The following is a 25426-nucleotide window of genomic DNA, read 5'->3' as shown; positions in this document are numbered from 1 at the left end:
GAGAGGCTCACAGGCCCCCGCGTGTCCGGCTGAAGGCCCGAGGCCAGGCATATCCGCTGCACAGGGTGTGGCAGGGCGGTGGGAATCTGGCCACATCTCAAGAACACACTGTCGGTCCCGTGTGAAAACTGCTGCTGGCGGGGTTTGGGAGTCTTTTATTTTGTACTTTTTTTGTAAAGATCTTCCTTGGTTATAAAGATTACTGAGAATATCATTTATGCAAAATGGAGACTATGACCACATGCAGGAAACTGAGTTTACTTAAACACAGTTCGGGGGGCCATCTGAACAGTCTATTTTAATATTCTCCTAATGATGAAGTTCCTAGGAATAAACCCTTTATCCCTCCCTGCCTGCGCAGCGGCTGGTGGAAGCCGTCCTCTAACTGGCGAAGAGCTGCAGCCAGTGGCGGCTCTGACCGTGGGAAATGCTGACCTGGACACCCCTCCCCAGCACAGGCTCTGCCGCAAGGGCCAGTCCTCTACTCAAGGTCTCCGTCTTCAAAAGTGGCCCTTGCAGGATTGAGAGCAAAGTGCCTAGGAGCAAAAGAGCCTTCATTTGTCTTGCAAATTAAACTCTATTAACCCCACAGGCTGCTCCTTGAACAAGTTTCTAATATTAGCCACGCTGCATACATTATGCAGATTTCATGTTTTCAGCAAAATGTTTTACAGTCCTGAAGCCAAAAGACTCCTCAGGTTCCAACAGGGATGAGGATGGAGGACAGGCTTGATGGTTAATTCTGATGGTGTTCAATAACAGATTGTAATTGTCAGCCACACAGAACATCGGACAAAATAATTCTAGCAAGAAACATTATTTGCTCTTTTCCTTCCCCTGCCTCCTGCCCTATGATAGATCACTGATAAAGCTGAAATCTGCCTTAATGTGAACGTTGAAAGCTTCTGCCTGGCAAGGAAGGAACTAAGTAAGAGAGACTGGAATCTTCTTTCCAATGCAGAGTCCTCCCGAAGTTACCCTCAGCCAGCCGCAGGGCCATCGCCAACCCTGCGTGGTGGGACATGGTTCTGAGACTTTAAAAAACTCTAACTTTTGCCCACTAACGTTAGAAATGTGTGTTGATTTCTAAAAGAGTTCCATGACTTCTGATTGGGATTCCCTTAAATCTGTCTAATTTTGGGAGACAAGTTTTAACAGTACTGAGTTTTTCGATTTGGGGAAGTATGAGATGCCCATTTACGTAATTAGACATTCTTTTCTTTCAGTGTGGGTTTGTAGCTTTCTGAGCCACAGCGCCACTTCTGGTTTTCTGGTGGTCAACTGGAGATAAAAGTCTCATGGACTTTCCTGCCCAGGCTGTCCTTGAACTATGACCCTCGGATCTCAGCCTCCTGCGTAGCTAGGATAACAGGCGTGAGTCACCAGCACCTGGAATGAAGTAGGTTTTTGATTCATGAATATTTTCATGAATATAGGTCTTTGTTCTTTATTATTTGTCTCTTTATGCTTGCTCTGAGTTAGTTTATGGCTTCTTTTGCTTTGTGCTGGTCCTGGGACTTGAACTCAGGGCCTGGGTACTGTCCCTAAGCTTTTATGTTCAAGGCTAGCTTACTACTACTTGAGTCACAGCCCCACTTCTAACTTTCTGGATGTTTATTAGAGATAAGAGTCTCACGGACTTTCCTGTCCAGGCTGGCTTTGGGACCTCGGCCTCCAGGGTAGTTAGGATTTACAGGTGTGGGTCACCATACCCAGCTGCATTTAGAAGCTTAAATCATTTCTTTAATTTGCTTTGGCTTCTTAAAGATGTGAACATACTTGCTCTAAAATCCTTTTTCCCCTTATCATGAAATTTTAATGCTATAAATTCCCCTCAAAGCACAGCTGTGGCTGCAACCTTCCACTTCTGAGAGGTTGTCACTTCATGTTGATGCTTGTCAGGATGTTTTCTAACATCCATGGTGATGTTTTCGAATTTATTTAGAATTTTTATGTACGACGGGCTTTCTCACATCTTCCTGTTCCTGATTCATAATTCTATGATGGCTAGAACATATACTTCGCATAATTTAAAAATTCAGAAAATATGTTCAATTTAGAATTCATTCAGGAAATATGGTCAACCTTGGAAGTGAGGCACATGTGTACTTGAATGTGGACGGACTGTCTGCTGAACGCAGAGCATTGGACAGGAGGATGATGGAGTGGACCTTTGGAGTAGCACAATTCTTACTAATTGTTTTTGGCAGTACTGAGGGTTGAAGTCCGAGTCTCTGGCTTGTTGGGTTAGCACACTATCACTTGAGCCATGCCCCCAACCCTTCTTTCCTTGGTTATCTTAAATATAGTTTCTCACTATTTACCCCAGCAGCCCTGGACTAGGGTCTTCCAATTCATGTTTTCTGAAGTAGCCGGGATGACAGTTACATACCAACGTGCCCAGCTTCTTCTGTGGAGAAACAGGAAAGGGTCTCTAAAGCGTTTGCTCAGGAGGGCCTGAGCAGTCCTCAAGAGCTCAGCTTCCTGTATGGCTAGGACCACAGGGTTGAGCCGCTCGCGGCTGGCTGGATTTCACTGTTTCCATCACGGAGGAAGAAGGAGACTGAGAAATGAGTCATCTGTTTCTCTGTCACCGTGTTGCCTCATGTATTTTGAAATTGTGTTTTCAGGGCGATAGCCATTGAGGACTGGTACATATTCTTGGCTTTTGATGAGCATTTGTATGCACAGTTTTTACTTTCTTCATACATTTAACTTAGCACACAGTGAGGTCTAGGATTTTCCCCCATCACTCTCTTACAGTTTCTGTTTCTTAGTTGGGAGGTTCACTTAGGGCCCTTACATTTAATGTAATTACCGACAAGGCTGGATTAAAATGTCATCGGGTTAGTTTTTACTAATTTTTTGTTCCCTTTCCCCCTCCTTTTCGATCTGACTTTGGATTTAGTAATTTCTTTTATGGCTCCATTTTATCTCCACTACTGGGTTATATTTTATACCTTTTGGAATACTTTTAAGTCATTTCCAGTGAGATTTTCTAACATTAATTTCCTGCATACCCAACACAAACCTAATGTTTCCACAAAATGCCAGATTTGATTGCTGACTGTGTTTGATTGCTTTTGTCTGCTTTAATGAGTGGGCGAGGGCTGCACACCTTGTGCTGGCGGCCTCAGGAATGTGGACAGCTGTAAGCTCACTCCCGGTAGGCCAGGGCTGCTCCTGGGACTGGGGAGTGGGAGGAGTCACAGTTACAACCGACCTGACCCTTTAGGGGAGAATCTGAACCACCACTGGGTGGCTGTTAGTGTTGCAGGACTATGCAAACTTTTCTAGAAATCATCTGACTCTGTCTAGGGCTTTAAAACTTGACTCCTTGACTGTGGAGAGCAGAGGTTACTTACTTCTTGATGCCAGACTTCTATGCACTTTCTTCTTTTCTAAAAGCTTTACACTGTTCACTTTGGAACTTTTTTTGGGTGCTGGTATTGGGGCTTGAACTGAGGGCCTGAGCTTTTCTACTCAAGGCTGGTGCTGTATTATTTGAGCCACAGTTCCACTTCTGGCTTCTTGGTGGGCAATAGAGAAGAATCTCACAGACTTTTTTGACGTGGTGGTCCTCACATCTCAGTCTCTTGAGTAGCTAGGATCACAGGAGTGAGCCATCAGGGATCTGCTTGTTCTAATTTCTTAAAGTAGAAATAGTTCTACCGGTCTATGGTCTCAGAAACCACTTCTGTTATTTTGTCCCTCATCTGCCACCATGCATTGCTGACACTCTGATGTATGCTCTAGTGCTGTGCATAGCAGGGTTGCCTGTGGCTCATGGTGAGATACTCTCTCCTCCTTTCCTCTGAGATGCAGTCTGGTCTCTGTCCGTCACTTATGAAATCTTTGAAGCAAAGTGAGGACTAGTAGACGTAGAAGACAGCGAGAAGTCTCCCTGCCTCTAAAGAGTGCAATGATCACAAAGCTCGGGCAAAGCCCAATTCTTCCTTTTAAGTTTTCTTATAAATACTCTATAATAGCACAGCTTTAAATTAAATTATACACCCTAATGATACTTTTGAAAGAGTTTCTAGGAAAGATGGATTAGGTAACAAGGACAGGCTTGATCTCACAGCTAACACAGTTACAAAGAACACAGAGAAACTAAATCCAAGTCACAGATCGCTGGCGAACACAGCATAGTGCTGGATAAGCAAGAGGAGGGCACTGGTGTGTCCAATGCGACCAGCCGCCATGAGCCGGGGACCCCAGGGAGCAGAGTTTGCAGGACAGAGGCCTGGGGAGAACTGTGCCTCATAGAAAGAGGAGGCCCCAGAGCTCTGTGTGTCCCACAGATCACTGACAGGTGCCCCTGTATCAGATACGACCGCAGTCTGCACAGAACATCTCACAAGACTGAGGGGCAGTGATTGCAGGGCTGAGATGACACTTGCCCAGAGAAGCCAGGCTGGGCCTCCTCTGGTTCTAACGAACCTAAAACCCCAGACCTCAAACCATCAACTTGTTTCAGAGTCGTAGTATTATTATTTGTGGTACAGGGCCTTGTGTGTGGTTGGCAGGTCCTTTACCTCAGCCACGTGCTCAGACCTTAATGCTTTAGTTGATTTTGGAACACAGTCTTACATTTATGCCCAGACCAGCCTGGACAGTGTTTCCTGTATACCTGACAGGATGCATGCCACCAGGCCCAGATTTTTATTGTTTGAAACGGAGTCTCAAGAACATTTTGCCCAGGGCTGGTCTTGAACTGCCATCCTCCTGATCATCCAGGATTACAGAAAAGAGCAACTATATCTGGCCTTTTCATTGCAAGTAATTTAAACAAAGCCAAGAGGGCTCATTGTAATATGAAACTACCTAGCACTCAAGGAGGCAAAAATTCACAGTGCTGAGCATCCAATTGAAGACAACCAGGCAGGAAAATATGGTCCAACACATTAACCACTGAGAGCAACTGACAACAAATATAGGTATTAGAAATAGCAGGTGAGGATGCAAATGTCACTTTCCAAAAAGTGGAATTACAGAATATGTTAGCCAAAAGACCCAGGTAAAACTTCTAGAGCTGAAAACTAAAAATTCTCAGATGAGAGATACACTGTGTGTGAATAAGAGCTTAGACACATTAGAAGAAATTTTGGCTTGGTCAACTTGAATTCATAGTTATGGGAACTACCCAAAACTGAGGGCAGAAAAAGGAAAAAAGACTCAAAACGACAGAAGAAAGGAAGAAAATTGGTACAGATACTAGAAGTTCAACAAAACCAAGACACTGAAGAGGATTGCACGCAAGTCCATCACAACCAAATTGTCCCAAAGATTCATGAAAGCTTCACAGATCGGAGCGAAAATGGTCATGTGATACACAGAGGAAAAGGAAGAGAGCGGTGTCAATTCTTAACAGAGACAACAGAAGGAGGAGGAGAGAATAGTCTATCACTAAGTTTTGTTTTTTAAAAAACTCGTCACTTCAGAATTATGAACCAATTAAAACATCAAAGTCAGAAGTGGCGAGAATTCGTCTCCAAGGCTGGTGAGGCAGTTCATGCCCGGAGTTCCAGGGCTTGTGGAGGGAGGAGGAATGCTGTCTCCAGGTCAGCCCGGGACACGTGGTGACAATCTGCCTTAAAAGCAAAACGAGACGAAGATTTCACTCCCAGCAGGAAAATAAGATGCTACAGGAAAAGTTAAAGGACACTGCCAGGCAGGAGACGATGACCGAAGAGGAGCAGCAGCGGCGCTGCGTCAGGACACAGGTCCCCCAGCCGCGGGCCCGTGGCCGCTGTCCCCCGAAGGCAATATGGCCGCCACAGACCGAAATGTTTACTCTCTGGCTCCTTCCAGGATTTCAAATCTCTTTGCATTGGAACTGAGTTATTCTGTGTATCGTGGTTTCTGTCTCCATCTGGGGGGACTGAGGTCCACTCCTGTCTGTTTGCTGACAACAGCCCGCACGACGGGGCTTGGCTTGCTGTCTATCAGCTTTCCCACGCCACTGAAAACTTAAGAATTTGCCATCCTTACAAAATGAAACCACTGGTTCTAAAAACAATAAAACTGCATTGCACAGAGATATAAAATACGGAAACGGAAAAGGGGAACTTCCTGGCCTTTGCCTGGAAATAGCCACCATTACCTTTCCAGCACCAAGTCCAGGCATGCAGTAGGGGCCGAGCCTGCCTCCATCCCCTGCCCGGCCTGCCCTGCTGTATGGCTCAGCTGGGGCACCGTCCACGTCCCCTGGCCTCGCTCGCAGTGGGTGTTCAGATGCCGATGGTCTGGTGAGATGGAGGGGCCTTGATTTCTTGATTTCTAAGACTACACTGTTGTTGGGAGGCTAGTCCTGTCTCTACTTTCCCTGTGCGAGAAGCTGAGGTGTATAAAGATTTCTGTACATTTAGAGCGTCTCTAAATATGTTCCCGAATCCAGACATGTTGGTATTTTTGTGTCTGTTAGTCCTGCGTGTTCTCAGGACAGGCAGCAGTTCACAGCACCAGCAAAATTATATGAAACACTTCACTGGTGCCCATTTTGCCAACACAACATACTTTAATTTACATTTCCCCCCTCACTTAATGGTTAAAAAAAACCCTCCAAAAACCAGTGTCTCCCTCTGTTGTCTTACAGTTTTGAGCTATGCAGTGGAATGCAGTGGGTTTTCAAAGGACATATTAAATGAGTTCATCCTTTTTCTGACTTTGCCACTGCCTTTAGACCGCTCTGCACAGCACACTTCCCTGGACTCCAGGGGCGTGGGCACAAGCACTATGAGCAGGGCTTTCCTTGACCTTTGCAGACACCCCCGTTCTCAGAGTAAGGGCAGAGACAACTCTGCCATGTAGCTGGGTTGCTGCCTCTCCTTCCAGCTCCACCCCAATTCCTAGGAGACCAGCTGCTCCTTCTGCGGCGTCTGGGACAGTGCCGGTGCTCAGGTAGCACATACTGGCTGAACAAAGCCGAGGACCAGTTTTACCAAGACAAAACCCATCCTGACCATCCATTTGCGTCACCCAAAGTCCTTTATCATGTGCCTCTGCCCTGCGCAGAGAGGACGACGCTTTAAATGCCCGCTTTGAACATCCCAAGCTGTGGTCCTTCCTTTGTGACCCGGCAGAGGGGTCACGGTACTGCCACCCACCGAGCCCTGAAAGCACGTTATCAGATAAATGCAGCTCAGTGCAACTCGCTTCAGGATACGGCAGCCTTAATGTTTGGTACAGTGAAAAGTGAAAAGTGAGCTGGACACCAATAGTTCATGCTGATAATCCTACCCTGAGAGCTAAGAGGACGGTGGTTCAAAGCCAGCTGAGATGGAGTCTGGGAGAATCCATCTCCAAACTAACTGGAGAGAGGCAGGGCTAGAGGCCTGGCGGAGGTGGTGGAGTGCCAGTGGAGTAAGCAAGCCAAGGGAGTGTGAGAACCCGTCCAAACTCTAGCCCTGCTTCTCTCTTTCTTCTCTCTCCTCTCTCTTTCTGTCTCTCTCTATATGTGCATATATATATATACGTATATATGCATGTATAGACATATATATATATATATATATATATATATATATATATATAGACATATATAACTCCCAAATATTTAGTGTCTTCCAAACACCAAGCAGAGTATGATATATCCACAAACCAAGCCACTCCATATCCAAGAATGGTTTTAGTGGCATGTTCTGATGCCTATATTGGTTGGTAAGTGGGATGGCTCATCCTATTTCATTGTGCTCACTGTTCGTTGGTATGTTGTGTGCATGAAACCCAAGCCAGAATGACTGATAAAAGTACTGAACAGGTGGTAGCTCATGCCTATGATCCTAACTGATTAGGGAGCTGAGATCTGAGGCTCACAGTTCAAAGCCAGCCTAGGCAGGAGAGTCTATGAGACTCTTATTGCCAATGAACCACCACAAAACCAGAGGTGGAGCCATGGCTCAAAGAGAAAAGGTACTAGCTTTGAGCAAAAGAGCTCAGGGACAGTGACCAGGCCTTGAGTTCAAGCTCCATAATCAACCAAAACAAATTTTTTAAAAAGCTATTGAACAGTCATCTCTGCAAAGGGAATATGGCTGACTTTTGTTCTCTTCTTTTTAACTTTAATTTTCTCCTTGGACATGGATACTTTAAGTAATCACAAAAACCAATAAAGCCATACATGCAAGTCAACCATCATGGGCAATATATCTTCTCTCTCTCTCTCTCTCTCTCTCTCTCTCTCTCTCTCTCTCTCTCTCTCTCTCTCTCTCTCTCACTCTCTCTCTCTCTCTCTCTCACACACATACACACACACACACACACACACACACACACACACACACACACACACACACACACACACATTTTGGTGCTGGTCCTGGGGCTTGAACTCAGGGCCTGAAAACTATCTCTAACCTTTTGTGTTCAAGGCTAGTAGGCTAGTGCTCAACCACTTTGAGCCACAGCACCATTTCCTACTTTTTGGTCATTAATTGAAGATAAGAGTCTTATAGACTTTCCTGCCTGGGTTGGTATTGAACCATGATCCGTGACTATCAGCCTCTTGTATAGCTAAGATTACAGGTGTAAGCCACTGAAACCTGGCTTTTGGCAAAACTTTATAAACAACCCTGAAACAGTACACTTTTCACAAGTCTATATTCCAGCCCCTTTCCATTTCTGTTTTCAGGTTGCTGAGTATTATTTTTGAAGAGTGTATACTTGTAACCAAAGGGGGTTTGTCATGATATTTCCACATATGCACACAATAACCTTTGAACACATACTCTGCCACAGGAGAGACAACAGAGACAAAGCGAAGCCCCTCCCCTTCTCCTGGCCTTAAACAGGACTTCACAAACCTTAGCCTGCATCTTTACAGTTGAGTTCAAATATCTATGAAGTCATTAAAAAAATCAGACTAAGAGCAGAACCAGCCTAGTGCTTCCCACCTAGACAAGAGCCAAGAACAAAAATCCATAACCTGGAGACAAGATGGAGAACAGAGTCAACAACCTGCAGAGTCTCTGGGCTTCACTTTACAACCGGGTGATGCTGATGAGGTCTGGGACCTCCAGCTATTTCCCTTCTCCTTTTCATTAAGCACCAAGCAAGTATCTGCCTGGATTTCTAGGCAGTCACAGACTTTTTTCCATGATATTTATAGAAGAAAGCAACAAGTCCTTTTCCTGTAAACAATGCGGGATGCAGCCTGTTTTTCCCAGGATGCATGGGGTGCCTGTCCCTCCCCATCCACTGCCCCATCCCGGCAGCATTAAACGGGTATCCATGTCAGCTCTGTCCACCAGAGCCTTGGGTCCTTTCCTGTGGTTCTGTGGGCCGTGTCTGTCCAGGTGCTTCAGTCTGTCCTGCACTAATGAAGTCAAGGTGACTGAGCTTCAGGATGAATTTTAAACAGACAATGAGTTCATCAAGGGTGTGGCTTTTTCTGAGGATGGCTGTTTGGGTTTTCTCCTCTAAAGCAGAAGGAATGGCAGCGGCGAGCAAGGCCTGTGATGGTTTGTTTCAAAGGAAGGGTTAACATCATCCAGCCATGAACGACACCAAAGAGCTCCTCACGGCATGGGATGGGAAGACATTTCACTGATGTTGCTCAAATCCAACTTTTAAATTGCCCTTCAGAGGAGTCTCCAGGCCGACAAGCCGACCTTCTGCAGGGAGATCAAAGGCGGGAGGGATCATAGCGGCCAGGGCCTTTCATCTGGACGGACACCACCAGCGCCGGGTACCTGTTGCTCCGAAGGGGGTGCGATGTTGAGAGAATTGCATATGAACTCAGCGTGCCGGGTGCCTGGTGCGCAGATGGCTGACCACTCCGGCCGTCAGACGGGTGAGCGCGCTGTGAACAGCCAGACAAGGTCACGCTGCCAGCTCTGCCACGCTGGCCAACACTGTGCTAAAAGCCACGGCCCACGCAGGTGCCTGCTTCTGGGGACAGGCAGCTTTGGCACACGCCGCTCGGCGGCTCTGCGGAGAGACCCAGGCCCTCACAAAATCTGTGCCCATATGTCGGATCTTGATTTTCAGCCTCCAGGACCATTTTCACGCACATGGAGATGGGCAGGGGCATTGCCCCCGACGAGCCTGGAAACGCTCCTCCACGGAGCCACCCTTCCCTTTCAAACCTCAGCACCAGGCCACTGGCCTGAGACCACCCCCGCCTGGAAGGAGGGGGACCCCTCTGCCAGGGTGGAGCTGACATCCCGGATGTGTTTTACTGATGAGCTACGGCAGGCAATCTGTGAACGCACGGCCTTGACAGTGAACCAGGTGACGGAGCTGGCACGGAGTGCCAGTCCCCAGGGTCCCCACTGTCCCCAGAAAAGGACTAACCTCCAAGTGTCCTCTTTAGCCACAGACAGCCAATGGCATGAGATTTTTCTGTCACACACCGACATCATACCTGTAGCATCTCCCGAGGTCACAGGTGCTTGTGAGGAGACAGCACCAAAACCTCTCACACGTCTGTGTCCACCCAGGCCAATTCTCAGGTGTCCCCACAGTCTGAGGTCACGCATGCTGAGAGTTTACACGGGATGTTTAATACCTAAGTCACTGGTCCCCATAATCGCAAAGTAGTCGTAGCATCTATCAACCTACTTCAACAGGGACCCTTCAGCTCCGGGAAGGTGAGAGGCATGTGGCCAGCAACCCTGGCAGGGCTGATGGCCGCGGCGGTGGGCAGGGAGCCAGTGTCCTGCAGGAGATGCAGGCTCGCGTGGCCACAGGAGGCGATTGGAAGACCCTGAGCTCACGGCGGGTGGTGGCCGCTTTCTCCGGGCAGGACGGAGGCAGTGCAGCAGGCTTCGGCTCCGGTGGCTGCCACAGCTGCTGCACTGCCAGAAATGACAAGATTCCAGCGCTCGGGGAGGACAGGCTGCAGCCTCACCTTGCAGAAGCAGGAAGCCCCTCAGACACGACTTTCCAGTAAGTGTCACCTTTCATCAGATCGAGATTCCTAAATGTCAGCGAAGCCTGCCGGATTCCTCCTGAGATGCTTTGCCGAATGAGTCAGCCGGGTTCTAGAAAGGTGACTTGGTGCACAGGGAGGGTCAGCGTCACCGGCCGGAGCAGAGCCCAGGCGTGGGACAGCCACGGGAACGCTGTGCCGCTGCCCACACCAACACTGCGGGTCCAGCAGCATGGAGGAGCCCACAGACACCACCGAGCCGCAGCATTGGTCAGGTGGGAAGCAGAGGACCATCCTCCACATGGCCTCCTCTACTCCTCCAGAAACATGTGGTGACCCTAGAAAGCTTTTCTGAAAAACAACTTCCATGGAGTTTATTTCACAGCAGTAAATTCCATGAAGTGACGGCTCCTGATGAACAGAGACCAGAGTGAAAACGAAGAGCAGGCCATGTTTATACGAAAGTACCCTATGTGGAAAACACCCCACGGCATTCAAAACGGCTTTTAAGGTGAAGCTGCTGTGTGGAGACAGAAATCCTCACCCACAGCACTCCAATGCATCGGGTCAGCTTGACATAGAAAAATCAGGTCGGCGTTCGCAAAGTAGACGCACCCAGCACGCCAGGCCCGGTTAGTGACGCCCACCCACAAAGCCAGCTCTGCTCTCGTCCAGGAGGCCAACCCACAGGGAGAAGCAGCCAGTGACTTACTCCTGGCCCACGATCACATCCATAGGACAAAACCTTTTGTGTTCTCTTCTAGCCAGGGGAACAAAGCATACCACTCGGTGTCTATGAAATACACAGCAGCGGTACCTCCCCGTGTAAATACGGCAGACACTTATAACAGAATATGAAAATACACTGATTTTGAGAGGACCCTGCCATTAAAGCACAGGATCCCGGGAAGGAAGCATTCTGTAAGAACCCTGGGCACTGGGTTTCTTTACTCATCATGGGCATCAAGAGCAAGTACTGGATGAAGATGTTACAAACAATAAAGGCCAGGGTCAGGAGCACAAAGGTCATATGACTAAGGCTGGGGGAGGGAAGTCGGGGGACAGAGCTTTGCCTAAGAAGCCCCACTGGTGTTTCTTTGGGGGAGGGGCAGGGCTGTATTTTCTTTTCTTCTTCAAGGTTCTGTTTTATTTCTAAGCTGGCTGCAGGAATCCTGGATCTCTCCCTGGAGAATCCCAGCTTCGTTTAGCCTGTCACCAACTTCAATTAGCAACGTCACACGGGCTAGACTGAGACACTTGAGAAGAAGTTGCTGGACACTGGCTGCGTGGTCTCCAAGGTGCCCCGTCCAGCCAGGGCGTCTTTCAGAAGAGCTTGTATAGACTAACACCCAGAAGAGCGTGGGGCTCAGGAGGACGCGTCCCGCACACCTTCTCTCCTCACCCCCATGTCTGGACTCAGCAACACTTCTGGACCGTGGTCCTGAAGCCCTGCAAGAAAAGCTGTTCTGCCATCTGCCATGCTGGGGACCCTGAGGGCCACAGCCCACCCATCCCCCAAGAGAGAGGGGAGGGGAAGAGGAGAGGGAAGAGAGGAGAAGAGACAAGATGAGGGGAGGGGCAAGACAGAAAAGAGAAAGCAGAGGAGAGGCTATCATGTTTGATATTGTACATTAAAAAAATAACTGGGTGCTGATGGCTCACACCTTTAATCTTAACTACTTAGGAGGCTGAGCTATGAGGATTGAGGTTGGAAGCCAGCCTAGGTAGGAAAGTCTGTGAGACTCTTATCTCCAATAAACCACCAAAATGCTGGAAGTGAAGCTGTGGCTCAAGTGGCAGAATGGTATTCTTGAGCACAAAAGCTCAAGGACAGCACCCCTGCCCCAGGACTGGTACGTGCGAGTGTGTGTGTGCGTGCGTGTATATACCACACACAGCACGCATGGACACACACACACAGAATTAGCTCTCGGGAGTAGTAATGAAGACTTCGGAGGGCAGCGCCTCTCTCTGTGCACACGGAGATCACAGGGGCCCGGGTGGAGGCAGCACCAAGTACAGACAAGGCAGGGCAGTGAGGGAGTCTGCTGCGGCTGCGCTCCCCAGCCCTGGGTCAGCGGAGCGTCAGAAGCCGGACTGGTGCCACACTGAGGGCTGGCACTACCACAATTCAAATTCAAAGCCGACATTCTGGATTTCCAAATGAGATGAACCTGTGATTGGAGGGTCATCTCCAGAGCATTCTGAACAGAGCCACATCTCTGCTTAGACGCTTCCACATTGCAATGATGAGAAAATCTGGGCCTGTGTGGAGTCTTGGGCAGGAACCTGCATTGCTTTACTCCAACCAGACCCCTCTCCATCAAAAACTCATGACCAACAGAAAACAGTAACTTCCTATCTCGAAGCTCTCCTGCTACACAGCAGCACACAGGAAGTTAAGAAAGTCTATGCCATAAACCTCGGCTCCTAATCAAAGGCTGTAAAACAAACAGGCCGTTCGTTCTCTCTAAAGGGATAATGGATAAATACAAGGACTCATAAAAATAATCACTTCTATATTGTGTCTTGTCTTTTCTTAATAGGTTCCAAACTCTCTGAGTTAGATGGATAGCTGTACTTACATGCAAGATGATTCACAAAATTCACAGTAAATCCACATTTTCTAATTCCAATTAGACACAAGGGTATGATATATTTAATGTCTGAGACTATTTTTAAAAACCAAAGTGAACAGGAAATGGGTTGAAAATGTGGGACACTTCAAGCAGCCAAAGAACATTTGATGCATTTGATGTATTAGGTCTGCTAATTAACAACCAGAATATAGTTCCAAAGATATTCGAAATTCAGCCATTTACTGACCCTTGCGCTCTGACTTGGGGCTGCTTTAATGGCTATAAACTGACCACCTGCCCTCCAGGTCCCCTGTCCTGACCCTGCCTGTCACTGCCCCCACAGCTGCCACCAACACAGAGTCCATCAGCACTGTCCTACAGCCTTTCAACAGTTTAAAACATCAAAATCATCAAAATGGGTCAAGAAAAAATACCTCCTCACTTTCAAGCTTATTCTAAATAACTTTCTAAATGATTGCTTAAAGCAAAAATAATGACGTGTTTTGGGTTCTAACATGTGCATGAAATCCAAGACTGTTTCCACATTTTGCCCAAGGTGGCCTCAAATCACAGGGTATACAGGGTATACGATCAGTGGGGGTGAGGGACCTCAGGGTACATGGTCAGTGGGGGTAGGGGGCTGAGTGGGAAGTTCCTGCACTGAGGGAAGTCACAAGACACCATTTCAAGCAGATCCAGACAAGTCTGATATTGGAAGCCCTACACCCGGACTTCCCAGTGTGGGAGTGATTACTCCCCCTTGGATGTTTATGTTTCAATCATTCGAAACTAAATGCAAGTCGGTGCCCAGGTTACTCCGCAGCACCAGTCATCTACCAAGTACTCAAGAGCGATCACACTGGACAGCACACACAGCACAGCCCACCTGGCTGATTTCCTCCCCACAGGACCTGGCCTGGCCCAACAGCTCACCAGCAACTCCAACTAAAGCGATGCGGTGTATGTGGGTCTGCAGACAGCATTCTATATACAAGGCTTCAGGAAACCGGGGAGAAGCCAACACAGAATAAAATGTGTGAATGGGCAAAATAGTATAGCCGACCTACCCAGACGGATACCCATGCCCTCCACATTGACAGACAGCACAAATCTGTGCTATATGGGGCAGATGCTGGCAAAGTCAGGAAGTCAGCTAAATGCAGAAGGAGGACAATGTGGAGACAAAGCACAGAAGCCTGGACATACTAGTATCAGACAAAGAACTTCAAATAAGAATGACCTGGAATAAAAATACATTTCACAATGCTATGGATCTGATTCATCAAGAGCACATAAGAATCTTGGAAAAAACAAATTGTTCAAATAGGGATACAGGTGGACCCATTGCAACAATGAGATGTACAAGACGCTATGTCGAAAAACAAACTTTACAACTTTGGCGCATGGGGGGGGGGGAGAGAAGATGGGAAGGGATGGGAAGGGGAAACAGAGGAGGCAACAGTGCTTGATAAGAAATGTGCTCATTACCTTGCTCATGTAATTGTAACCCCTCTGTACGGCATTTTCACAATTAAAAAAACAAAGAATCTTGCTGATTATGTATCTATGGGTGCATGTGTGTATTTGCGTGTGTATTTGTGTGTGTGTGTGTGTGTGTGTGTGTGTGTGTGTGTGTGTGTGTGTTTGGGGCTTGAACCTGGGACCTTTGCTCTTGTTTGGCTATTTTTGTTCATAGCTGGAGCCCTCCCATTTGAAACACACCATCAGTCCTGGCTTTTTGCTGGTCAGTCGGAGTCAGAGACTGGTGGGCTTTCTGCCCAGGCTGCCTCTGAACTGTACTCTTCAGAACTCAGTGTCCGAAGCAGCTGTGGGACCCTCCAGTGGCCAGCTGGCAGTACACCACTTGCTTTATGGAGTTTCAGACCAGGTCTCAGCTTTTCACGGTCCTCCTATCTATGCCTCCCACGCAGCAGGGGTCACACGCGCACACCACCACACCTAGCATGGGGTTCCACTAACATTTTGCCCAAGTTGGCCTCAAATCACAATCCTTTTGATTTCTGCCCGATGAGTGGCGTCACGAGCCAGCAGCCTGGCCCCTGATCATGCATCTAGTAACCAATCTTCAAAAGATGATCAGTACTGTGAGGAAAAGATTAACTCACAATTCCAGCTAGAGACTGCCCCACGGGCACCTGCACACCAAAGATACCCCTTTGATAGCCCCGTGGAGGGGCCTGGCCCCTCCAGCCTGGAGCCCATCACTCGGGAAGGTCTTCCCTTCCTTGGCCTAGTACACCTGGCCCTGCCTCCTCCAGGCTCTAGTGCCTTTCCAGGGGGTCCTCCCCCCACACTAATGGTACCATCCCTGGCATCCGGGCCACTGAGCAATGCTCGCGTTCCACAGAAGGTGTGCCGTCTCATGTTCTGGCCCGCGTGTCCTCTGGTACCGCAGCAGCGAATGCCCCCGAGTCAGCACAGCTTGTGTGGGGCTGAGGAACGTTTCTGGAGAACGGAGTGCTCCCACGGAGGTGGGAAGTGCTCCTCTGCGGCTCAAGACCATTTCCTCGGAAAGGAGCAAGGGAGAGTGGTGCAAATCAGAGAGCTTTTCTGGCTGCGCCTCAGATCATGTAAGCTATTATTTACAGAAACAATCACAGCCTGAAGATCAGAATAAAACTCATCTCCTGGTCCCCACCCAAGAAAAGCATGAAGAAAAGCAACAAAGCCATCATCCTTCTACCCTTGGGGTCTCGTGAAAACATGCACAGGTGCAGAGGCAAATGCTGGTGCTACTCCTTTCACAACTGAAATCAGAGCGAGCTCAATTCCTGGGCACCCTGGACAACTGGGAAACACAGTGCTTAAAAAGCACAGTGCTGACACAGGTGGTTCAGTGTACATGATAGAAAATGTCACGTCTGAATGTTACAATCTTCTCCTCTTCCCCCTTCCTCCCCTCCCACAAATTCCTAATCAGCCAAAAGAATCACTTTGAAAGCAAGGTTTAAAGGGAGAGGAGAATGGAAGGGCCAAGCAGGCGGAGAGCACGGGCCGTGCCAGAGAATACGCAGGAACCCTGGCACGGCATTAGGAGCTTCCTAACCACACAGGCAAACACCCCAGTCTCTAGCAGGGCCCGAAAGACACAACACACTGAAGCCTGGTGTCAATTTAAATGCATTGAACACCAGAAAAATGCCCCCAACCAAGGCTTCAAACTTGTCCAGCACATTTCCTCTCAACCCAACGAGATTGCCTGTCACAGCTGACACGCCTCGTCAAAAGTTACCCTTCACTGCCCATGGGCAACGTCGAGGTCAAAAGACCAAGTACAATGGTCCAGCCAGGCCTGGGTGTTCCTTCAGAGGAGCAGATATTGAACTCTAAAATGACAAGACAGAGCAGGTTGAAACGGCTGACAAAGAAGCCAGAGCTGTCCGAGACTGCTGATCTGAGGGAGAAAAACTAGCCGGCGTGCGAGTGTCAGGGCTGAGGCCCTGCTCTGACAACCGCACAAAGGAGCCGCAGCCAGCACGGCGACACTGCAGGCACGTGGCAGGGACCTCGCCGGCAATGGTGAGCGTGCTTGCTCCCGCCTGCAGAACACCGCTGCAAACCCAGGGCACCCGTGTGCCCACACCCAAGGAGCCACATGGGCTCCCCTTGGATAAAGCACGCTTGCACGCTTGCACACAGCAGGAGGGAACCACCACCCACACTCCACCAAGGTGATCTCTGAGGATGCTATGGCCTGGGAGGGAAGCCAGGGACTAAACAAATCCCGGGCAAGCCCACTGGGCTGAGGTCCCTAGGACAGGAAGATAGATCTGCAGACAGAAAGCAGATCTGAGGCTGAGTGGATGACCGGCGACAGGAGGAGGCGGCGCTGTTCAGCAGGTGCAGTTTTGGCTTGAAGGTGGACGGCAGAGATGGTAAAGTAGTACTGTGGATGTGCTTAATGCCACAAAACTGCCCACTCAAAAACAGGAGTTTGTTCAAAACAACCCCGTGCTGTTCATCAGGAGTCTACAGAGCAGGACAGCTGAGCAGGTTTGCCCTGGGCCCCGGTACACGAAGGGCATCCGGGGAGAGGAGGGGTGGGCAGCAGCCCAGCCATGCACAGGGGCCTGAAGGAACCTAGGACTCAGGATCCATGGGCTGAAGCACCGGCTGCCCTGAAGATAATGTGCACAAGGGAACTTACAAACACTTCTGACTTATTTGAAAATGCCACGTGGTGGGCAAGAGCAGACGGATCTCAAGATGGCTGAAGCCCTTCTCCAACGGGCGTGTCCTGGGCCCTGCCCATCTGCCTGCAGACACAAGGGGCAACAACATTCCAGACACGGGGATGGCAGGGCCAGTCAGGGTCACCCCTGCCTCCGCCCACACTTTGCAGATGCTTGGAGAGGACGCCCGCCCCTGGCAGAACTCCCGACGCCACGCCCACTTAGAGGGGCTTCGCTTTCCACTTTACCCTTAGCTGGCAAAGGATGCCCCCAGCTGTTGAACCACTTCACCAACTTCTTTATGGTTAGTATCTTCCAACCTGCCTTCAGGGACCATCACCTCCCTGTTAGAAAGTTCTAGTTCTACCAGAACCTTCCAGAATAGAACCATGGGCCCTGCCAGCCAGCATTGTTCTAAACATCTTGCATCCATGGTCTCCCTGTCACAGCCAGCAGGAAGGAGGAGGGAAAGGTTAATTTTGAGGCATGCGGGCCCCGTGAGGTCTGTGGTGAGGGGTCTGGGCTGGGGATACGGTGTGGAGTCATCTCACACATGGATGAAGCTGGGTTACAGATGTCACCGCAGCTTTGATGGGACACCAGGGGGACAGAGGAGGAGTTGGTAGCTGGATGTGAAGATGAGGGAGCCGGTTGTGTTGGGTTTTCTGTCTCTAACCACTCCTCCATCCCATAGGAGCACCCAGTGGACATTTCCAGTGAGACCTTAGAATGAAGATGATGAGGATGATGTCTTCTGGCAACTAACTGCTGGTATGCACACAGGGTCATGACCCTGCAGGGCTGTGGTGTGCACATGGGGTCATGATCCTGCAGGGCTGTGGTGTGCACACAGGGTCATGACCCTGCAGGGCTGTGGTGTGCACATAGGGTCATGACTATAGGTGTGTAGTATGCACACAGGGTCATGATCCTGCAGGGCTGTGGTATGTGTACATGGTCGTGACGCTGCAGGGCTGTAGGGAACAAGACTCTGCTAGCGGCCCCAGCCTGTAGCTAAGTTCTGCAGGACCTCACATGTATGGACATGTATTTCTGACCTCTATGTCCTTAGGGATGAGGAGGTTTGAAGACATTTGGATTTTACACTTAAACACAGCACCGTCCAGGTCCCTCCTCGGACTCTGCACCCGACCCCCAACTGCAGGGGCTGAGGCGGTGCCTCCTCCTTCACCATCCTCGTGTCAGCCAGGGCCGGGCTTCCAGGCTAAGCTGGGGACCACCGTCGGGGCCCCTCAACCTGCAGACATCCCTGAGGACCAGGTTACGATCTCAGCTGCACCCAATAGTCACAGAGGGCTCAGCTGTCTTGTCCAGTCCTGGTGTCTGCTCCGGCCTGAGGGGCTGGCTCAGCCCTCCTCCCGTCACCTGCATGGGACCCAGAGGGCGATCGGACAAGCCGCTTTCCTTCAAAGGCTCAATGAGGTAGCTCATCCTGTGCACCGTGGAGACGCTGGCATAAAACACACGGCAGTGCTGCGAGAACAAAGGCTAAGACAGAATTAGAGCCTATCAGCCCTCTGGCCGCAATGTTCACGTTTGTTCCTTCATTCACTCAACAACCTGCCGCATGTGACTTTGTCCCGGGCCCGGACAGATTAAACAGTCAGAGAAACAGAGAGTCTGTCTTCCTGGAGGCTTTCATTCCGGTGGGGCCAGGCGAAGTGCCAGTTTAAGCCTTTACAAGTTCTTAAAGTACTTTAGGTTCGTAGGCCTACTGTCCTTTTGCAACTATCCAATTTTGATACGGCGACGAAAAGCAGCCATTGGTAGCCAGATGTTCATGGCTGTGACACAATCTAACCATATTTACCAAAGAAGTGGCTAGCCTGGGAGCTGTAGCTGGCCATCCCGACGTTAGTGCACTGCAGAGCAGGAGCTAGGAAGAGGCATGGTGTGTGTGTGTGTGTGTGTGTGTGTGTGTGTGTGCGTGTGTGTGTGCATGTGCGTGTGTGTGTGCGTGCATGCGCACATGCACGCACATGTGTGCAGAGGAGGTGGGAGGATGAGAGGCCACTTGAAAACCCTGAGCCAGAGCACTGTGTTCATCACATGGTCTTAGTAGGGTCAAGTGTTCCAGGCCGAGGGGATTGTACATTCAAGGGCCGGCAGGTTCTAGAAAAAGGCAGGAGGGCAGCGTGGGGGGATGGAGTGTCTGATGGCACAGGAGGAAGCTGCTCTGTGCAGCCTCTGGGGCTCAGCAGATTGTCTCTGGGGCTCAGCAGACTGTCTGTCTCTGGGGCTCAGCAGACTGTCTCTAGGCCACTGCTTTACACCATCACGGTGACCATTTACAAAGGAGAAGGGACAACTGCTACAAAGGACATAGAGCCTTGGAGAGGCAGCAGGTTCTATCACTAAAGATCTCCAAGAGTCACCTGTGAAGCAGAGCCGTGGAGCTGGCTGGCAGCTTCCAGCCACACAGACGCCGTCTGCAGTCTAGGACTTCTGTCCTCCACCCAGCTCTGGTTCCAGGCTTCTCTGTTCTCAGTGTCTGCCCTCAGACACCGGGGGCAGGAGGGGGAATAGCCAGCCTGTGCCTCTGTGGCCCCTCCCCATGCCCACATGACAACACCCCTGTCCATACCCCGGAGATGCCCCACACCTCCCTTAGGGGAGCTCTTCCATGAGCTGGCTCAGAACTCAAAGAATCAAAGCAAGCTCCCCACCTAACGTGTCCCGATCACCATGATCAGCTTGGAGAGTTTTCTAAGAAGTGCGTTATCTCCCTCTCGGTGGGCAGACCAGCTCTGTGCTCAGCTCTATACAAGGGGCGGTGACACAGGCCTCCGCCATCCAGCTTGTGTGAGTCGGTGACACATTCTTCCACCATCCAGCTTGTGTGGGTCGGTGACACATTCTTCCACTATCCAGCTTGTGTGGGTCTGATACACGCCTCCACCATCCTATAGCTCAGAACCTCACACCCCACTTGTCTGGGAGAACCTGCTCCTCAGAAGCTGTCACTGTGGGCACAGCCCCCATGCCCCCTCCCCTGCTCCTCCTCTCTGTCCGCCCCGCCAGGAGAGGGCCTGGGCACTGAGCCTGGAGGACCTCGGGCTCTGTGGCTACACGGGGCTGGGCCTCACTTCACTTAAATCAACGGCTCCGGATCCCGTGGACAGACTGCGGTGGCGGAGGAGGCCCCTGGTGTCACATCCAGCCCACAGGGAAGGTGGCGCGATGGGGACAGAGCGGGTTCATTCCTCCTGGCTCCGGAGTTTCCATGTCCCCACCGCCCCCATTACAAAAACCACAGCAAAACCACGGAGATAATTACCGCACCTAAAAGGCTTTTATGGAGTAACATAAAGAAAGAGGCGAGGAGGTGGGGGAACAGGCTACTGGATGGAGAAACTAAATTGGAGTGCATCTAATTATATGCAAAGAGATTACACCTTATTTTAATATAAATAAAACTTTTAAAGCATAAGATAAAAAGCCATGCCTCGATACACCGGTTTTCCGACAGAATACATTCAATTTAAATGATTCTCATAATTTCAAAACAATGTTATTTGCTTTATTTGAGAAGTCTGATTATTTAGACATTTACAATGGGAGCAGAGTAAAAGGTTCAGTACATTTTGTAATGAGAAATCCGGCCCCACGGATGCTTCCACCGCCTAGCTAACTCGGGGTTTCTCCCGCCTACCTTCCTTCCATTACAATCTAACTCTGTGACTAACTTCAACAAGGCCCTCTATGTGGAGACTATTCACCACTCTGCTCCAGGCTAAACATTCTTCTGTGTATATACTAGTAAATTCAACAGCCTCTTTAACATCTGAGAACGAATTACTGACAAGTCATTTTTCCCCCTCCATATTGCAAGTCAACGTGGCAACCCTGTTTTTTTTCTATTATAAACATGTACTATACCCCAGGTCCAAGCCATTGTGGATGCTGATACAAGATTCATAATGGCTGTCAGAATCTGCAATTTTCCCTTTTGTTTTATGAGGTCAGGCAATATTACATGCACTGATATATTCCATTTTCCCAGCTGAAAACCTTCTCATTTGTGCCCGACAGGTTGCGGGAGTCATGATTTTGCAACCTCGCATGTGAAACACGGTATGGGGGGCAGGTGCTAACCCCACATCCTCCTCTTGCTCTTGTCCACTGGCAACACTAAATTAAACTGTCAAAAATGGAATTGTCCTGTCATCAACAAAGCTATAGCTTCACAAGTATTGCAACATCAGATATATTTCTAATTCTGCATTTCCCTGTACCACCTGTAATTTCATCAGAAATTCGCACTGGACCATGGTGAGAAGCTGTCCAGGGGACACTGGCATTGTGAATTCCTTTAGAGGTTTGACATGGCATTTCAAAGACAGAAATTAATGAACAATTCCGGCAATTTGTATTAGATATAAAAAGAGTGTTCAGCGCCAGGGCTTGACCTTCAGCAGGACCCTTTAAAAGGGCAGAAATGCTAACGTGGATGTGACATCCTGCGTAGCACGGGGAGGAGAAACGATACACAAGTTACTCCAGGCAAACAAAGCAAAACACAAATACCCTGGCAGCAACAACCCCCTTGAAATTACTTAATGGTCAGCGAGTCTGACTGCTGGCCTGGACTGCTATGAAAATAACTAAGGTATAGGAAGACCTCCTTTGAGATGATATTTATGTGGAAAGGGACCATGGACCTTCAATTACAGCATTGTTGGGTGATCCGTTTTAATCCTAGGTATGAGGCAAACAATCCTGACTGCTCCTAGGTTAGTTCTTCCTCAGGGACCCTGCAGGAGTGAAGCTGCCCTCTGCCTTCTCAGGACTAAATGTGGATCCAGCTCTCCTCGCACCATCCCTGCCTGCTTCTTGGATTGCATTACTAATCAGTTAGCTCCTGAGCAGAGGAACAGAGGAAGCAAAGGCTGTGTCCCCCTCCCCCTCCCATCAACCCCCTCCCCCGGGCCCATACAGTGAAGGGCTGGAGCCTTCTAAGCGTTGATATGACATACCCTATAAAGAGGCCTTTCTGACCCTTTCCAAGGCAACAGAAAGTCACGAGGTTAGCTGATATTAAACAAATACTGCAATCAGATATTGTTCTGTATCATCGCTGAAAACATGCATTGCTATCGATCATTCTGCTCGACAGAAGGTGAAACTGAGATAAGGAGTCACTTCACAGCTTAATATAGTCAAAGTGACGGAATATTCCTTTATTAATTCTCACTTAATATCACTTTAAATTGCTGCCATTATTATCCTACAGTAGACGAAAGATTCTGTGTAATTAGTCTGTATTAAGCCCTTTTTATTTATAAGGGGCCAAATAAACAAACCCACTTTAATTACTGGGGCTCCACAATCTTGAGCTGAGCATCAAAATTTAATATGACTTTATTTCAAATTTCCATATGACTAGTATTGAAATTTGTTCCAGCAATAACAATTCTGCAGGCACAAATGACTTTTCATTCAACGTATGTAAATGATGCCAGCGCCAGGCAGGGGCTCTCGGTGCCCACAGCATGTTTGCAGAGACCTCGGGGGCCCCTGCTGCCGAGTGCCACCATGCTCCTAATGCGGCAGGAAAAGCCACCAATTACCAAAAGAGACAAAAGTCAACGAAGACAGGGAGTCTCCTCCCTCCCAAACCGTGTTCTCCCCACGTAAGTACACGGTGTTAACGACATACAAATTTTGAGGTCATTAAGTATAAACAGGAGCGGGAAGGCAGACAGGCAGGCAGGCGCGATGCGCCCACGTCAGCATTTCAAGTACCCTCTTAATCCCACAATGCAAGTTTCAGCGTTATTGTCTCAATTTAACTTGCATTAGTACCTAGCACCTTGATTACACTGTTGGGTGGTAATCTTCGCCGGCACACGCCATCATTACTTATGTCAGGCCTCTTGAGTTGTTATGAATACTCTGTTGTTTTACGAGAGAGAGGAAATTAGAGCCAGTCCCCTAGAGTTTTGGGTGCTTACCACAGAAGCACTGAGCAGACCTCACAAATCCCACAACAAACCCTTGTTTAGTGTCTCATGGAGATAAGGACTTTACAGCAACTCCTGTGCATAAATAACGCATGTCCCTCTTTATTTGTAAATGTCAAAAAAAAAAAAAAAAGAAAACCAAAACATATCAGGGTGCTCTAGAGCTGCTTTTCGTAGGAACGCTGCATCATGAGTCTTGCTCATAGTGCATGCACACACCAGTTGACTATGGCACTCAGAGACCGCGGGACGGGCCGAGCTCAGGCACAAAACAAAGGACTGTCCGCAACATGTGTTTGAGGATTACTGTAAAATGCTGTTTTGGATGTATTTTTAATAAAAATGAACTTACCCAGTGCAGGGGAACATGAGGTAGTAACGCAGTCTTTCCTCCGGAGGACAATAAAGTGGAAAAAATGTTGTCGCACATGGTATTGCATTTTCGGTGTTTTTTAAAAATGGGATCCACTATGCTGTTGAAAAGAATTATTTTCTGGCATTGTGGGGATTTTTGCATTGTCTGTTTATTCTGTTTACACAGCAAATGAAACCTACAATATGAGTAGGTGAACTCCCCGGAGAGAAAACGAAATTCAGGAAGATGTACAGATGGGGCCAGGGGCCCATGAAGACAGAATATAAATCAGCATACCGTCCACAGACACATCTGGAATGGAACGGGCCAAATAAATAATTTTGACATTAAAAGAAATTAAAAATCAAGCACCGCAAATAGAATAAGTTTTTTTAAGAAATAATATCATTAGTTTATAGCGTGTTGGAGATGGCATTTAGAATAATCAATATATAAAACCTGAAAGTACAGCCTGGAGGCCTTTGCTCTGCTTTCTTCCCTTCCTTTTGGGAGTTAACAATAATCTACTTAAAATATCACTACACATTCCACATCCTGTTTTGTCCAGTTCTTCTTTTAATTTTTTTTTTTACTTTAGACACAAAGTATACTAAACTTTTACATTTTGAGATTGTGTAAAACCTTGAAAAAGGAGAACAAATAATCCTATGCTTGTTCGCAGCAGGAAAGCTCTGCCCCAAACTTCAGGGCTGGGCACCAACACCGTGATTCTGTCCCTTCCTGTCTGACCTACCGCCATCTTCCTGCAGCCAGCTTGAGGCAGAGAAAATCAAAAGAAAGGGAAGTTGGTGGCAACACAGCCGGTGCTGAGAACCAGGTCTACTGGGAGCATCATTCTGAGAACAATGGCGGTCCCAGAGACAGCATGGCTGCCTTGGGGTACAGGTGGGGCCTGGTGGGGTATCCCACTGTTCCTGGGAGAGCTCAGGCACTCCCCGCCCGCGTGGAGAGGCCCCAGGGCCCGCCCCTTCCAGGAAGCACTAAGAAAGTGGGTGCTTCCACATGTCCGCAGATGAAGCCAATTTTGAGCAATGGCTTCTGACAGCCCTATAAAACTTGCATGAAGTGACCGAGCGGGGATTGCAGGGTCCCTCGACTGACCACCGGCCGCACGTCCCACAAAGCACACGTTAAGTGTTGTGGAGTTCTGGAAGCGAGGCCTCTGCCAGGACCACCGAGTCTTCGCCGTCCACTGCCTGTGGAAAGCACGGGGTTTTTTTTGGTTTTTTTTTTTTCAGAAGGTAAAATATTTTTCAAAGTGTACCAACAGGCATGACTTCTCTCAGAATTAAGTGCTAGGCTCTCTGGTGCTTGGGGAGATGTAGACTACGACTTTTACTCCAGATCTACCGCCACTTCAGGACCTGGGGCTCTCTCAAGGCCCCGAGCAGCCTCTACTGGTGAAGAGCGTCTCACAGAGC

At 48.8% G+C, this 25426-nt stretch overlaps 1 protein-coding gene and 1 long non-coding RNA gene across 2 annotated transcripts in view; one reads left to right on the top strand and one right to left on the bottom strand.

Annotated features, from left to right (window-relative positions):
• LOC138821665 (methylated-DNA--protein-cysteine methyltransferase-like) overlaps nucleotides 1-25426 on the bottom strand; it is a 165255-nt gene that overhangs the window by 87178 nt on the left and 52651 nt on the right. The window lies entirely within an intron of this gene.
• On the top strand, nucleotides 18049-19213 carry LOC138821666 (uncharacterized). The gene is made up of 3 exons (XR_011370184.1): nucleotides 18049-18117; nucleotides 18340-18416; nucleotides 18718-19213. It is a non-coding gene; the product is annotated as an uncharacterized lncRNA (long non-coding RNA).

The sequence above is a fragment of the Dipodomys merriami genome, unplaced genomic scaffold (assembly GCF_024711535.1).
Source record: "Dipodomys merriami isolate MVZ:Mamm:240054 unplaced genomic scaffold, mDipMer1.0.p SCAF_924, whole genome shotgun sequence".
NCBI classification, from domain to species: domain Eukaryota; kingdom Metazoa; phylum Chordata; class Mammalia; order Rodentia; family Heteromyidae; genus Dipodomys; species Dipodomys merriami.
Note: the sequence above shows the minus strand (reverse complement) of the source record. Positions and strands in the feature narration are given on the sequence as shown.